Below are 12,416 nucleotides of genomic sequence, written 5' to 3' on the forward strand. Positions count from 1 at the left end.
TTAGCATTGCTTCCCTGTCGATTAGTTCCTTCTATTTCAGTCATAAAACTACCTAGTTTTCAGCTTCAATAATATCAATGGGAAGGGTCTTTTTTTAAAAAAATCAAACCCCAGGCAGTGGTGTAGCTTTCTCTTCTTCCTCCCACCCTGAATGTACCTTCCCCCCACGGGATTAATATTTTTGAATTAATCTTGTTTCATTTAAAAAGAAGGAATCCCAATTTTCACTTTTAAAAGTTCTCAAGACGACCTATATCTGTCCCTGTAGTTGCTCCTTTTAGCTTTTATTTCATCTGCATTCTGATACTATTCCTCCTCTCCTAATTGCTTTGTATTTACATTTGCTTCTCCCTTGTAGCACTGTGAGTAAAGGTAAAGGGTAAAGGGACCCCTGACCATTAGGTCCAGTCGTGGCCGACTCTGGGGTTGTGGCACTCATCTCGCTTTATTGGCCGAGGGAGCTGGTGTACAGCTTCCGGGTCATGTGGCCAGTGTGACTAAGCCGCTTCTGGCGAACCAGAGCAGCGCACGGAAACACCATTTACCTTCCCGCCAGAGCGGTACCTGTCTATCTACTTGCACTTTGACATGCTTTTGAACTGCTAGTTTGGCAGGAGCAGAGACTGAGCAACGGGAGCTCACCCTGTCGCGGGGATTCGAACCACTGACCTTCTGATAGGGGAGGGCTAATCCCCACCCCACCCCATTTCATTGCAGTACAAAAGGAGAAACACTCTGTTTCACAAGGCTTTTAAGTGTGGAATCCAATAATGCTAGCCTCTCCTAGAGGTCATGTAAGGACCACATCTCAGACTATGTGCAGGGGTCAGCAAACTTTTTCAGCAGGAGGCAGGTTCACTGTCCCTCAGACCTTGTGGGGGGCCGGACTATATTTTTTTGGGGGGGGGAGAACGAATTCTTATGCCCCACAAATAACCCAGAGATGCATTTTAAATAAAAGCACACATTCTACTCATGTAAAAACACCAGGCAGGCCCCACAAATAACCCAGAGATGCATTTTCAATAAAAGGACACATTCTACTCATGTAAAAACACGCTGATTCCCGGACCATCCACGGGCCGGATTTAGAAGGTGACTGGGCCGGATCCAGCCCCTGGGTCTTAGTTTGCCTACCCATGGACTATGGAAAACATGTTTGCAGCGGGTGATATCCAGGTAGGTGCTGCCACTAGCACAATAACATTTGACGGTGCAACAGAAATTCCTCTCCCTCTTCTCTCCCTGCGCACCCCCTAAATCTGTTCTGGGGCTTCCCAGGATAATACTTTTTTATATTTTAAACTACAATGAAAGCAACTTATTTTTTAAAAAATGTTTAAGGAAAATCACATGGCATATGTGCAAAGATAGAACCTGCACGTCTGGCGGGGGGGTGCATGGGAAATAATGGTACAGAGGGTTTCAGTTTCTGGAGCATGGCAGCTGCACTTACTAATGTTCATCGCTTGTTACTGTGTGTTGAGGAAGGGGAGTATAGAAAACCTTTTGTCAGAGCCAGAACAAAGGAATGTTATTCCCACCTGCCTTCTCTCTCTCTGTCTCTCTCACACTGTCTCTCTCGCTCTCGCTGTGACCAGAGAGAGCCACGGAGCTCCTCTCACCATCTTTTATCAGTCTCTGCAGAAATGTGCTTTAAGTATACCCTGACGCATGAGCAAGCTTGAGAAAGCACCTTTCATGCTGGCAAGAGAGCTGACAGTCTCTGCTGTACGTCTGCAGATTTCCCCAGAGAAGCCCTAATTCCCATTTTCATTTTTCTCAGAAAAGAAGCCTAGTCCGTGCACAGCCTGACACAAGAGGGGAAAGGCACAGATTCCGTTCATTGGTTTTGTCAGAAACTAACCTGCTCCTGCCTTTCTGTATTTCTTGGCCAAAGAACAAGGTCATAATAACGACTGACATTAATGGAAGCACATCTAGTCAAAGCGAAGGCTGAAATCGCAACACCCACTGAAGGAGTTTCTGGGTTCATTTTCAAGCCTTCTGCTGGGTGTATTCGCAGCATTTTCAGTCTACACTGGGGCTGGCCGGCACCTCAATTCCATTCAGAAAAACGGCTGAATAGCTAGCTCCTGAGAAAGTCTCGGGAGGACAAAACCCAGAAAACACTTGGCTTGCAATGCTGCAACAGCAGCAACAACATCCTCCGTACTCACATGAATGAAAAATGACCCTAGCTGGGGAAGATGGCTAGAATGGAAGCCACCGTCGTTCTGAGCAAGAGAAAACCAGGATCGTTTAGTGAAAAGCAGAAGGTCAAGGGATAATCTTACAACTTGCTGCAATATTTATGTTTTCTTCTTAGATGTAGCATTCCTTCCTGTGGTGTCTTGTTTCCACAACAGAAGCCGTTTTTCTCCACCGAACTTTACTATCTCGGCAGGCAAAACAGCTCATCCCATTGGCCACTGGGTGAGCAAAAATAGGGACTGTCCACTCCTTCCGCCCTGCTAGTGACCGCAGCTCTTTTTAGTTGCAGCATGCGGCATTTAGGGCCCTCAAGGGTAGAGAGATTCCACATTAGCCAACCAAATGCCAAGCCAGAAAGAGGGTGAGTTGGTGGGGTTATCTTATAAAAACGGCACCCTTCTGTAAAGAAGAGACTTTACAGTTAAATTATGTGTCATCAACCAGGAAAGACAGGCTACTCAAAGCTTATCACAATAAAAGCATCCAGTAGGAAAATAGTCAGTAGTGATGTATGGAAGTGAGAGCTGGACCATAAAGGCTGATCGCCGAAGAATTGATGCTTTTGTTTTTTTTTTTTTATAAATATTTTATTAAGTTTTTAATAAACAAATTTCCACTTTCAAATACATACTTCCATGAATCCACTGGACTCCCCCCATCTCCCGGGCACTGCATTCCCTGTGTAACCAAAACCTCAGCAATTTGTTAACTTGTTTTATACATAACAATATATCTTCCATTTTATCGTGTTATCTGATGTGAACATTTCAATACAATTGCATTAATTTTTAATTTCCACACAATAAAAATATTTCGTTACCTCACTTCTGTCTTATAGTGTCTTATTTATCAATTCAGAAATTTGCCGATACTGAAGCTATACCTTCCTAGAGAGGAGCATTTTTTAACATTCATACAACTTATAATGCTTTTTCAAATAGTCCTTAAATTTTTCCCAAACTTCCTCCGTTTCTTCTTCTCCCGAGTCTCGAATTCTGCCAGTCATTTCAGCCAGTTCCATATAGTCCATCAGCTGCGTCTGCCATTCTTCCAATGTGGGTAGATTTTGTGTCTTCCAGTGCTTTGCCAACAGAATCCTCGCTGCTGTAGTAGCGTACATAAAGAAAGTTCTATCTTTCTTGACCATCCTCTGGTCTACCATGCCCAGAAGGAAGGCCTCCGGTTTCTTAGGTAAGGTGAATCTCAGCACCTTTTTTAGTTCATTATGTATCATTTCCCAGAAGGCCTTCACTTTCGGGCAGGTCCACCAGAGGTGTAAGAATGTCCCTTCCTCTTCCTTACATTTCCAACATTTATTATCGGACAGGTGATATATCTTTGCAAGCTTGACTGGGGTCATGTACCACCGGTATATCATTTTCATAATGTTTTCCTTCAAGGCAGTACATGCCGTGAATTTCATTCCGGTGTTCCATAACCTTTCCCAGTCTTCAAACATAATGTTATGCCCCAAATCCTGTGCCCACTTTATCATAGAGGATTTGGCAATCTCATCCTGTGTGTTCCATTTAAGCAGCAAGTTATACATTCTCGAAATTAGCTTAGATTTTGGCTCAAGCAACTCTGTTTCTAGTTTCGATTTTTCTTCCTGGAAACCCACTTTTTTGTCTGCTTTAAAAACTTCCTGGATTTGAGCATAATGCAACCAATCTCGCACCTTGTTTTTTAACTTTTCCATACTCTGTAACCTCCATTTATCTCCAATTTTTTCAATTATTTCCCAATATTTAGGCCAATGGGCCTCCATATTGAGTCTTTTACGTGCTTTGGCCTCCATCGTTGAGAGCCACCTCGGAGTTTTACTCTCCAATAAGTCTTTATATTTTGACCAGACCATGAAAATTGCCCTTCTGACAATATGGTTTTTGAACAATTTATGAACTTTAACCTTGTCATACCACAAATATGCATGCCACCCAAAAGCATTATCAAATCCCTCCAGGTCAAGGACGTCGGTGTTCTCCAATAGAATCCAATCCTTCAACCAGCAGAGGGCTGCAGCTTCATAATATAACCTCAAGTCCGGCAGGGCAAACCCCCCTCTTTCTTTCGCATCTGTTAGTATTTTAAACTTTATTCGGGGCTTTTTGCCCTGCCAGACAAATTTAGATAAATCCCTCTGCCATTTTCCAAAACATTCCACCTTATCCACGATCTGGAGGGACTGAAACAAAAATAGCATTTTCGGCAATACATTCATCTTTATAGCAGCTATTCTGCCCAGCAAGGAAAGTTTTAATCTTGACCATGTTTCCAGATCTCTTTTTATCTCTGACCAACATTTCTCATAGTTATCCTTAAATAAGTTCAAATTTTTGGAGGTCAAGTGCACCCCTAGGTACTTTACTTTTTTAACCACATTTAGTTCTGTTTCTTTTCTGAACTCCTCTATTTCAGTAGTTGTCAAGTTTTTTGCTAGAACTTTAGTTTTTTGTTTATTCAGCTTGAATCCCGCCACCCGACCAAAATCAGAAATTAATTCTAACGCTCTTTTAGTACTAGAGGCTGGCTCCTGTAATGTTAATACCAAGTCGTCTGCAAAAGCTTTCAGTTTATATTGTTTCTCTCCGACCACAATTCCCTGTGTCAACCGGTCGTTTCTAATCATGTTCAGTAGCACCTCCAGGACTGAAATAAACAACAGAGGAGATAGAGGGCACCCCTGTCGTGTCCCTTTTTCAATTTTAAACTCCTCTGTCACCACGTTGTTTACTATCAATTTGGCTTTTTGTTCTGAATAAATTGCTTCTATTCCATTTTCAAACCCCCGCCCTACTCCCATCCTTTCCAAATTTTTCTTCATAAACAGCCAAGAAATGTTGTCAAAGGCCTTCTCCGCATCGATAAAAATCAACACCGCTCTTGTGTTTGAATTAATCTGTAAAAACTCCAAAATGTCAATGATGTTTCTTGTGTTGTCAAATAAATGCCTACCAGGGAGAAAGCCTGCTTGGTCCTTATGAATCACTTCATTTAAAACTTTCTTAAACCTACTTGCCAAAATGTCTGCAAAAATTTTGTAATCCACATTTAGGAGTGAGATAGGACGGTAGTTTTTAAGTTGAGTTTTTTCAGATTCTAGTTTTGGAATCAACGTGATGAAAGCTTCTTTCCACGTTTCCGGTGCCTTCCTCCCCTCCATAATCTGGTTACAAACTTCCAGCAATGGTTGTGTCAATGAGTCCTTCAGTACCTTATAATATTTGGAAGTAAGCCCATCAGGTCCCGGAGATTTGCCCAGTTGGAGGTTCTGAATGGCGCATTCAATTTCTTGGGTTGTAATATTACAGTTCAGGGTTGCTCTCATTTCCTGGGGTATTTTTTGTAATCCATTAGTTATAACAAATTGGTCCACCTCTAAGCTTTTTTGTGGCCTTTGAGAGTAGAGTTCTTTGAAATATCTCTGAAAGGACCTTCTAATTTCATCGGGTTTCTGAACCATTCTCCCTTCAATCTCTAGATTTGTAACTGTGTTAAGTTTTTGTCTCTTTTTCAACTGCCAGGCTAACAATTTTCCACATTTGTTTGCAGATTCGAAGGATCTTTGTTTCATTTGTTTAATTTTCCATTCCACCTCTTGATTTATCAGTTTCGAGTATTGTGCCTGGAAAAACTTCACTTCTCTCAATACTTCCTTTGATTTAGGCCTGGATCTCAGTTTTCTCTCTCCTTCTCTTATTTTCTCCAAGATCTTCTCCTTCTTTTCATTCCAGAGTCTTTTTTTAATCGTGTTCTGTTGTATTAGAAACCCTCTTATCACTGCTTTGCTTGCGTCCCAAATTATTCTTTTTTCCACATTTGTCTTTAAGTTTATTTCGAAATAGTCCTTTAAAACTTTTTGGGCCTTCTTAACAATCTCCTGATCTCTTAACAAGGCGTCATTCATTCTCCATCTGAACGATCCGGTTGTATTTAGTCTCAATTCCATTCTCAAGGCGTTGTGGTCGGAGCAGGTTTTTGGGCAGATTTCCACTTTTCTGGTCTTAGGCGCCAGCCCTCTAGTTATCCATATTTGGTCGATTCGCGTCCATGTCATATGGGCCTCAGAAAAGAAAGTTCCTTCTTTCCCTAGAGGGTTCTTGATCCTCCATATGTCGATCAAATCCAAATTGTCAGTCATTTCAAAAAAGGTTTTTGGAAGCCTGCCATCTTTCGTTATATTAGCACTTTGTGACTTATCCATATTCACTGAGGCGACACCGTTCATATCTCCCAACATGATAATGTTGTTATAGTCCAAATAGTCCAGCATAATCTCGTGCAGCTTCTTAAAAAATTCCGATTTTCCATCATTTGGGGCGTAGATTCCTAGAATTAAAAACTTTTCACCTTGTGTCTGGATTTCAATTGCCAAAATTCTGCCCTGTTCGTCTTTAAATACAAATTTTGGGGACAAGTTCTCCTTTGCATAAATCACCACTCCTCTTTTCTTAACTTTATCCGATGAAATAAATTCTTGGCCTAACCTTTTGTTGATTAGCACTTTTCTATGGAGTCTTGTCACATGTGTTTCTTGCAGGCAAATAATGTCCAATTGTTCTTTTTTCAAAATATGAAATACTTTTCTGCGTTTTTCTGGAGAATTCCCGCCATTTATATTCCAACTAAGAAGCTGTAGAGACATCCCGGTTTACTTCTTGGGTATCACAGTTGGGTATCTAGTTTGTCGTCCTTTTCCGGAAGCTGTGGTGCCGGGCCGCCTCCAGATGGTATGGATCCTGGTGGTAATCCCGGTGGTGGAGGCCAAGAATCTACGGCTCTCTTTTGGAGGTCCTCCTCGTTGTCGTGTAGGAACTTCTGGTGGTCTTCTGGTGTTTTAATTCTTACCTTCTTTCCTTTATAGGTGAATGACAGACCTTGAGGAAATTCCCACCTATAAGGGATTGCGTTGTATCTTAACAATTTGGCCAAGTCTGTGTATGTGGCTCTAAGGTCCAACAAATATTTAGGAATGTCTCTATAAATTTCTGCCCTTTTGCCTTCGACTTCCAGGGATTTTTTAAAGTGTTGGCCTAATATCTTGTCTCTTTCCTCTCTTGTTCTCAAACAAACCAAACAGTCTCTGGACTTATCTTTCTTAACCGATCTTCCCAGTCTGAAGGCCGTCACAATCTTGAAATCTTTATCTTCTTCCACCCCCCAAAATTTAGAAAATAGCTCCGTCAAGAATTTCTCTAGGTTGCCCTGTTCCAACTCTGGGACAGCCCTCAGCCTAAGATTACATTCCTTACTTTTCAGTTCCACCATTGACAGGTAGGCTTGCTGTTCTCCTACCTGTCTTTTCAGAGGTCTTACTTCCCCTTTGATCTCTTCCACCTTCTTGCACGCTTGCTCAGCTTTTTGATTGGCTTCCGCAGCTAATTTGTAGTTCTCCGCCGTAGCTCCTTGCAGTTTCTCAATAGCCTGAGTGTGCTGCGAAACCTGATCTGTTAGCTTGCTGAAGAATTGATGCTTTTGAATTCTGGTGCTGGAGGAGACTCTTGAGAGTCCCATGGACTGCAAGAAGAACAAACCGATCCATTCTGAAGGAAATCAGCCCTGAGTGCTCACTGGAAGAACAGATCGTGAAGCTGAGGCTCCAATACTTTGGCCACCTCATGAGAAGCGAAGACTCCCTGGAAAAGACCCTGATGTTGGGAAAGATGGAGGGCACAAGGAGAAGGGGACGACAGAGGACGAGATGGTGGGACAGTGTTCTCGAAGCTACCAGCATGAGTTTGACCAAACTGTGGGAGGGAGTGGAAGACAGGAGTGCCTGGCGTGCTCTGGTCCATGGGGTCACGAAGAGTCGGACACGACTAAATGAGTAAACAACAACAAGGAAAATAGTGCCCAAAAGTAGCTAGGAATGGGAGAAAGTGAAGTTATAACAATGACGACTTTTATTGTTGTATCCAGCTGTTATGTATATTTCACCAGCACAGTGGTCAGGGATGATAGGTGTTGTCTGAAACATCTGGCAACCTCCCCAAGCTGGTGCCCTCCAGATGTTTAGGATACAAGACCCATCAGCCCCAGCTGCCAGGGGCAATGAGAAGTGTAGTCCCAAACAGGTTGGGGGAGGCTGATTTATAGAATCGAATCACTGCGTGTGTTTATGTATCTGTGGTGAGTTGCCTGGGTTTTGAATCTGCCGCTGTGGTTCCCTTAGTTCCCAGCAGAGTACAGTCGTACCTCGGGTTGAATATGCTTCAGATTGAGCTTTTTCCGGTTACTTCCATGTTTCACCGCTCACACATACGCAGACGCTCAAAATGACATCATGCGCAGAAGCGGCAAATTGCCGCACGCACAGACGTGGGTTGTGTTCGCTTCAGGATGCGAACGGGGCTCTGGAACGGATCCCATTCACATCCAGAGGTACCACTGTACCCTGTTTGGGTTGGTGGTGTCATCCTGCAAGTATTAACCCTTGCAGAAGAAGAGGTCTAGCAATCCACTTAAGCCTCCAAAATAGACTCCGGTTCTCCAGCTTTTTATAGTAGGGCAGACAATAATAATAATAATAATAATAATAATGATGATAATAATAATTTATAGCCTGCCCTCCCCGGCAAGAGCCGGGTTCATGGTGGCTAACACCAGTAAAATTATAATAAAAATATAATGGGGGGGGGAATCCAATTTAAAATACAGGTTAAAATGCCATTTAAAATGCAGCCTCATTTTAAAAGTAGCCCATAGATCAAGACCATAAGGGGAAGGAAACAGAAGGGTCAGACTGAGTCTAAACCAAAGGCCAGGCGGAACAGCTCCATCTTGCAGGCCCTGCACAAAGATGTCAAGTCCCGCAGGGCCCTGGTCTCTTGTGACAGAGCGTTCCACCAAGTCGGGGCCAGTGCTGAAAAGGCCCTGGCCTTAGTTGAGACCAATCTACTTTTAAAATGGGCTACTTTTAAAACGAGGCTGCATTTTAAAAGGCATTTTAACCTGTATTTTAAATTGGGTTCCCCCCCACATTATGATTCTACTGTAATTTTACTGGTGTTAGCCGCCCTGCGCCTGGCTCTGGCTGGGGAGGGTGGGGTATAAATAAAAATTATTATTATTATTATTATTATTATTATTATTATTACTACCCTATGGTTGGAGGCAGCAATGCTTCTGAACTCCCATTGTTGGAAACCACAGGAGGGGAGGGGTCTCTTACGCTCGGACCCTTCTTATGTGTTGGGGCACCTAGTTGAGCGTTGTGAGAGCAGCATGCTGGACTAGCTGGGCCATGGCTTGATCCAGCAGCCTCTTATCACGTTCTCATGTTCCTTAGTCCACCAGAAGACAGGCAGGTGGTCATCTATAGCAGCCAAAGCTTCTGAACTATTTTTAAGGGTGTTCCACGTTGATTACTAAAGCACAGCCAGTCACTGTGGTGGTAAGCGACTGGATGCCTGCAGCAAGCTCCTTTATCTTCCAGGAAAGGGTGCGGGCAGCAAATCAGATACAGCTGATAAAATGCACTTTAGGCCTGTTACCTGATATGCAAGCCTTGTGCTAAGGTGGCTTATGTTAGGATATTTCCGTTCCACCTTAAAAGGGAGCAGGCTCTGTGAGTCACAGAGTCTGCGTATTTTCTGTTCACAGGATGTTTATGTTTTCTATTGCTTTCGTTTCTCTCTGTGTGCCTGAGCAGACCGAAGCAGGCAGTCATGTTTTTTCTTTGTTCTGACCAATGCTGAATAAACTTGTAAATATGCTCTCCTGCTGTGCATCTTTCGCTGTGCATTATCTGCTGATAGAGCGTGCATCAGTTCTGGAATGTGGAAGGCTGTTTTCTGGAACTCGTGTCGCTAATTGCTGATACTGTATCTATGGGAGATCGATGGACGTCCGGAGTCGACGTGGAGGCAGTGATGGCCTTTGTCTCCCAGGCAGTATCCCAACAGCTTTCCTATGCATGGCCCAAAAACGAGGGCACAGATGTGCGTAGAATCTGCCGATCCGAATTTATATTTATAGCTGCAGAATTTAGAAATCATGGGAGGAGTTCAACGTCGGGCTCCTCTGATCGTTCCGTCATCTCCTCTCTCTTGCTTTGGGGGGGGGGTTTCTCCTGGCCCCCCAGGGCAGAATTGGGGCATGCAGAGAGTGCGCATTGGGCTTCTGCTGGTATGCCAGCTTAGCTGAATCCCGCCCAATTTCCATAGCCAACATCAACAGTGTAAATTAAATAGAAATGCAAAACATCTCACTGTACCGGAGAACACACCTGTATGGCAAGTGACCTGTGCACAGTTCTGCTGCTCAGGTGCTCACTGTTGATGGGCAACCTCAAGACCCCCGTGGGTCTCCTTTCTTAGGGAAAGAGCACCTCAGAAGAACAGTAAGAAAAAGAGGGAACAGCCCTGGGGCTCAACAAGGCAAAATTAATTATTACAGCTCAGGGCCGGCACACCCATAAGGTAAGGTGAGGCGACTACCTCGGGCAGCAGGATCCACAGAGGCAGCAGAGTCTGGTGGAGATCTTTATTCAGCCCTTCTTCCTGATATAGATTTTCACTCACCCCTTCTTCCCTGGCAGGGAGGGTGGCATATTGTGGTTTGCCTCAGGTGTCAAAATCTCTTGCGCCAGCCCTCGTACAGCTCATGGGAATAATTTTGAGTGCCTTATTTATTGAATACCAGGACTTTCTCTCGTTCTTTAGAACAGTCTCTAGGACAGGGGTCGGCAAACTTTTACAGCAGGGGGCCGGTCCACAGTCCCTCAGACCTTGTGGGGGGCCAGACTCTATTTGGGGGGGGGAATGAATGAATTCTTATGCCCCACAAATAACCCGCAGGTGTATTTTCAATAAAAGGACACATTCTACTCATGTGAAAACACGCTGATTCCCAGACCGTCCGCTGGCCGGATTTAGAAGGCGATTGGGCCGGATCTGGCCCCCGGGCCTTCGTTTGCCTACCCATGGTCTAGGACTAGGACTGCCCCTCAGACAGAGGGCAGCTTCAAACAGACGAGTGCCCACTGTAAAGTAGAACACTTTGGTAGTAAACAAGCAGCTCAAGACATTTTGCTGCCTGAGGCAAATGACAAGAAGGTGTCTTTCCCCAAACCAACTGGACTGGTAGTTGAAATTTACTCCAATATTGGGGGCATCCTGCACTGCACTCGAGGGCAGCAGGCTAGCATAGCAGAGGGCACTCACAGCTGTCCGCTCTGCAGCTGGCATATAATAGTAACTGGTTTTTCCCCTTCTCTACTCTCCCACTTGGAAATCTGTAAGTGCTATGTGGGACAGTCATGACTCATAATGACCATGAGGCATCACTGACCTGTTTCCCAGCTCTGCATGCTAATTAAAATGGAAACAGTGTCACTAGATGATGATGATGAGCCTCGGATGCAACAAACCACTTAATACAGATAGGTAGCCGTGTTGGTCTGCCATAGTCAAAACAAAAAAAATTCCTTCCAGTAGCACCTTAAAGACCAACTAAGTTAGTTCTTGGTATGAGCTTTCATGTGCATGCACACTTCTTCAGATACCACTTGATGTTCTGCACGTTTGTAGCAAGACAGAGCTGTTCCGCCTGGCCTTTGGTATGGACTCACTCTGACCCTTCTGTTTCCCTCCCCTTATGGTTTTGATCTATGGGCTACTTTTAAAATGAGGCTGCTTTTTAAATTGTATTTTAACCTGTACAGTGGTACCTCGGGTTACATACACTTCAGTTTACATACGCTTCAGGTTACACACTCCGCTAACCCAGAAATAGCACCTCGGGTTAAGAACTTTGCTTCAGGATGAGAACAGAAATCATGCGGCGGCAGCAGGAGGCCCCATTAGCTAAAGTGGTGCTTCAGGTTAAGAACAGTTTCAGGTTAAGAACGGACCTCCGGAACGAATTAAGTACTTAACCTGAGGTACCACTGTATTTTAAATTGGACCCCCCCCCCCGCATTATATTTTTATTATAATTTCACTGGTGTTAGCTGTCCTGAGCCTGGTTAGGGAGGGTGGGGTATTTATTATTATTATTATTATTATTATTATTATTATTATTATTATTATTATTATTATTATCCCTCCGCCAGTGGTCGGAATTTCTTTTTTTGTCATTTGGATCCACTGATTCAGGCCCTACCCTCCAGAGCAGGAGAAAACAAGCTTTCTCCATATTCCATGTGACAGCCATTCAGATGTTTGTGGGACGCGGGTGGCGCTGTGGTCTAAACCACTGAG

This window comes from Podarcis melisellensis (assembly GCF_964234715.1).
Source record: "Podarcis melisellensis genome assembly, chromosome: 1".
Lineage (NCBI taxonomy): Eukaryota > Metazoa > Chordata > Lepidosauria > Squamata > Lacertidae > Podarcis > Podarcis melisellensis.